This window comes from Lissotriton vulgaris, chromosome 7 (assembly GCF_964263255.1).
Source record: "Lissotriton vulgaris chromosome 7, aLisVul1.2, whole genome shotgun sequence".
Classification (NCBI taxonomy): Eukaryota; Metazoa; Chordata; class Amphibia; order Caudata; family Salamandridae; genus Lissotriton; species Lissotriton vulgaris.
This window is the reverse complement of record NC_141695.1, coordinates 406,678,356-406,683,318: the sequence shown is the minus strand read 5'-3', so window position 1 is coordinate 406,683,318 and position 4,963 is coordinate 406,678,356. Positions and strand designations below refer to the sequence as shown.

At 43.8% G+C, this 4,963-nt stretch overlaps 1 pseudogene; it reads right to left on the bottom strand.

The window, feature by feature from the left end:
- Positions 1-2,110: 2,110 nt before the first annotated feature.
- LOC147701747 (cytochrome b-c1 complex subunit Rieske, mitochondrial pseudogene) lies at positions 2,111-3,006 on the bottom strand (annotated as a pseudogene).
- Positions 3,007-4,963: the final 1,957 nt, after the last annotated feature.

The following is a 4,963-nucleotide window of genomic DNA, read 5'->3' as shown; positions in this document are numbered from 1 at the left end:
ACAAGCCCTCCTGTTACCTCCAGTAAGGTCCACATAGCGGGATTGATTAGAGGTCTTCGGAGGTTGCATCCTCTTTCTCCACTACTCTGCAAATGCTCTTCCTGGCACAATGCTGGCTGGGGAATTAAGTCACCTTAGCTCCAGAGGGTCCATGGGGCTCAACTACCCCTCCTGTTACTTCTTGTTAATCCCACACTGTCGCAATCACTGTCCGGGCGCCAGGGTGTGGGGCTTATAAGTCGGTTACCCCTTCATGTCCCTTTGCATGTATGAGCAAGACAGAGTGTGTGGCGAGTGAGGAACTACTAGGGGGCATACAGTGCATGAGACACTACAAATCCTAGAAGCCCTTTGGATGCCAAACAGGAATTCGAATCCGACATTGCCACCTGATCCGCTCCTATGAAGCCCCTCCCCTTCCTAGGGTCGGGGCTTAACATACTTCCCAGTTTTCCTGCTGTTTTCAGCAATCAGATGCTATTCCCCACTGGAGTTCCTGTGTTCCAGATTCTCGTTTCCCGTTTTCGACAGCTAGAGATGATATCTAGCCTGTTCTTCCACCTTCGTGTATTTGAGGGTTTCCAGTCACTTTTTCAGTGTCCTGCTCCGCTAGTTTCTTGTCATCCTTTGTTCGCATCCTAGGACTCGAGCTGCATGCAATGCCGGAGTTCCCCAGGTATTTAGGTGAGCGGAAAGGGAGAGCTGCGCAAGAGCGCTCCTCCCAAACCTGCGTCTTTCAGTTATTTATCTACCGGATTGCTTTACCTTTTTGTTGGAGTGCTCTGTTGCTGTGAGGTAACAGCGACCTGGAAATATTCCCGTATTGGTCTTTCTCGTCGGAGTGTGCTGAAGCGCAACTGGTTACTTCACGCCTTCGTGACAGCGCTGTGTTGTCTACAAACGCAGGGCTTCACGACACAAGCTGCAGGAAGCGTGCTCTCTTGTGCTAGGACCAAGGTCCTCGAATCCTTACCCTGCATATACTGCTGTGCTGTTGTGTGAGTTGTTATATCTTGTTTATCACATATGTTTGGTATGAAAGATCCTTCTCCTTATATTACTGCCTAACATATGGCTTCCTGTTTTGTCTTTGTACATGATTCAAATACTAGGGACTTTGTCTGCATCTGTGCTGAACCCTAAAAAACAGACATAGGTCTAGGAAGATCCCATCTGGCTTGCAGTATTTATTATTTTATCCATTTCCCTTTTCCCCGGAGCGCTTTCTTGCATAGTAGTGTTTTTCTCACTCTTTGTGGGGTTGCACCCAGGGGAGTAGGGAGGCTTCTCTACTCGCCATCGTCCCAGCTACTAGCATCACAACACACACAGTGGGATTGCTGAGAGGTCTTAAGGAGGTTAAGCCCCTTTCTCCACTAGTCTGCAAACGCTCCTCCTGGCGTGCTACTAGTTGGGGGTAGAAGTCCACTTTTTTCCTGAGTCCATCTGGAGGCATTTTTTTTTAATGGGTTGCTCACTATATATTTTTGTAAAATGTTTTATTCTTAGCGAATTTGTCACGAAATGTTGCGTTATATATTTTCCGGTGTCATGGACATTCACAAATTTGGCGTGTTTTTCAAAAAGTGAAAACACATATATACACATAATATAATTAAGGTTGGCGATCAGTAGTTCACTAATATACTGTATAAACTTGTATTTCTGTAAGTAATCATATTGTGAAACACTTTTTTTTTCTTTTTTCTTTTACTTTTTACTTTGTTTTTTATTTTGTAATAGGATTTTTCCACTCTATTGTGAAACAAGTGTATTAATAACATGGATAATGTACAACAAACCTTGGTGGTGCTGCATACAACTGCATGCATCTATATAGCAATGAAAAAAAAAAGATGAAAAGTCAATTCCCCTCTCTACCCAGTTATTAAACGTCTATGTTTCTAAATCAATATAAAGTAGTGACACAGTGCTTTGCTTACTGATGGATTTATTAAAACTTACACCACCTGAGTATTAAAAGCATTGATCGTGTAAAAACAAGCTTAAAACAGGTTCAAGGATGCACGAGAATTTCGCAGGCCAGGCAACTTTAGAGAGCCCGAACGATAATTATTGTTCCACTGAGCATCCAACAGAATACAAGTTAACAAGACCTTAAATAAGTTGAATCAACATTTCGTTATTCTGATTTAACCAACTATCACAAGGTCTTCTGAAGTGAATTCATAAGTAGGAACCTCTAAGTTATAGGGAGCAGGGCCTTTCCTGATCCTTCCAGATGCATCGTAATGCGACCCGTGGCAAGGACATTAATAGCCAGCAAAATCTCCTGCAATGGAAATGGGTGAGCAGCCAAGATGTGTGCACACTCCTATTAGAATAGCCCATTCTGTTTTTTGACTCTGTCTAAATCATGCTGCGGGTCCCTTAAATCAGCCAAACTGACTTGAGCTTCCTGGTCAATTTCCTTTTGAGTTCTGTGACGAACAAAAAGTGGTTTTCCTCTCCACTTGAACACCATATTTTTGCCTTCTGAAATATCAGATAGCTTGACTTCAATCTTCGACATTGCCAAAACATCAGCAGAGGCGCTCATTGTCGTGATAAACTCTGTGACAATATTCTTAGCAGCATATGCTGTAGCAACAGCTGCTACTCCGGTTACCAAGTAGGAGTAACTTCTTCTAGAGTCCACACTGTCCTGCGAAGACTTGGTGGGATTTAATACTTCTGGTCGTCTGTAGTCGCAAAAATCGGGAACAGAGACATCGTTGTGTGCAAAACGGACAACAGAAGGACCGTTGATGCCTACGATAGCCTTAGGCCCACTCGCCGGGGCCCGCCCGAGAAGTGAATCGTGGGGCAGAATGGGCTTCTTTATTTCAAGCAGCTGCAACTTTTCAGCCACCACCGGAACCCCGGTGACCAGCGGCTTCAGCGGACCTGCTACGGCATGCGAGGTGGCGGCCAGAAAGGGCAAAAAGGGCCCGGAACGGGCAGCTACCGACAACATGGCGAAGACTCTTCCAACCGGGAACTGAAGGTGAGGAAAAGGCTGTGAAACACTTTTTAATTCTATTTGTTGTCCTCATGGTGACGACATTATTCGCGATAACATCGGCATTTGGGAAATATTATGTGACTATGTTACAAAGCAATTTGATTGGACAAGACACTTTTTAGTAATCTTCAAAGGAATTTCCCACCCAGTATTCTCATTTACATACTTCCAGTGCAGATATTGGAAGCTTATTTGCATATGTCCTCTATTTTGCACTGCTACAACTCCCTTTGAGTTTTTTGCCTTCTATCTATGTAAAATGGCATCTGGAGAAAGTCAGGGGCCATGCCCTCAAGAAGGAGACTCTTCAAATGAAGAACCAGCCTCTAAGTGGCAATTCATTGCATGGGATTTCTTCACAATCCCCTCTGGGGAGAAAAAACTCTCACCAAATATGTAAATTGCTTCTTATGTGACAACATTCTTTAGGGGGACACTTCGAAAAAATATTCATGTTGGACTACCAACATGTTTTCCCATTTAAAAACTTCTCATAGTATGCAGCTGAAGAGTGCAGTGAGGCAGAGAAGTGCTGTTGAACCATCAACTTGGACTGCTACACCAAAAGACATAATTTCTGCTGAAGTGGAGCAACGTCTGCTGGAAATGTCTCCTGTACTGAGGAGTGTAGGAACATTTTGTTTAGATTTCAATGCAGTGCTTACTGTAGGCCAGCAGTGTATTGCTGTCGTTTTGGAGACAGCAAAAAAATCACAAATGCTATTTTTTTATTCACCCCACTTGATACTCTGTTTTTGAGTGTCTGCAGATGTTTCTTTTCTAGTTGCCATTTGAATTTAGAAGAAACACAAACAAAACGTGATAGTTTAGAAAACTAAAAAAAAAAACGTTCCAGAAAAAAAGAAGAACAAAATGTCCTCATTAGAGCCACCTTTCGTGGTTAAACATGTGTACATACATAATAAAGAGTGGCTGGGTGTGTAAGTGTGTGGGAGAGTGATTGAGTGTGTGAGTGGCTGCTTGAGTCAGTGACTGACTCTGTGAGTGGATGTATGGGTGAGCGAATGGCCGTGTGAGTAGCTGTATGATTGAGTGAGTGTTTGTGTAAGTGGCTATATATGTGAGTGACTGACTGGGTGTGTTAGTGCTTATAAGAATGACTGACTGGGCGGGTCAGTGTCTGTACATGTGAGTGTGTGGTTGTGTGATTACCTGTGTGGGTGAGTGACTGGGTGTGACTGGCTCAATGAATGAGTGACTGCATGTGCGAGTGGCTGTATAAGTGAATGACTGTCTGTGTAAGTAACTGCATGAGTCAATGAGTGGGGGTAAATTACTGTATGAGTTAGATAGTGGGTATTTTAGTGGCTGTATGAGTAACTGAATGGGTGAGTGACTGAATGTATGGGTGAGTGACTGGGTGTATGAGTGGATGTATGATTGAGTGAGTGGGAGTGTGAGTGCTTGTGTAATTCAGTGAGTGGTTATGTGAGTTGCTATATAACTGAGTAACTAGAAGTGTTAGTGTGTATATGGGTGAGTGAGTAGGTGTCTGAGTCTCTGTATGGGTGAGTGGCTGGGTGTGCCAATGGCTGTGTGAGTGGCTGGGTATGCCAATGGCTGTGTGAGTGACTTGGTATGTGAGTGTCTCTATAGGTGAGTTAGTGGCTATATGAGTGAGTGATTGGATATGTGAGTGGCTATATCAGTGTGTATGAGTGCATGAGTAGCTGTGTGAGTGGCTGTAAGAGTGATGAGTTGGTATGGGAGCTACTGTATGAGTGAGATAGTGGGTATGTGAGGGACTATAAGAGTGAGTGACTGGTTGCATTCGTGGCTATATGGGTGAATCAATGTATGTGTCAGTGATTCTGTGGCTCAGTGGGTGATTGAGTGAGTAGCTGCATAGGTGATAGTCTGGATGTGTTAGTGCCTGTGTGAGTGAGTGACTGGGTGTGAGAGTCTGCATATGGGAAG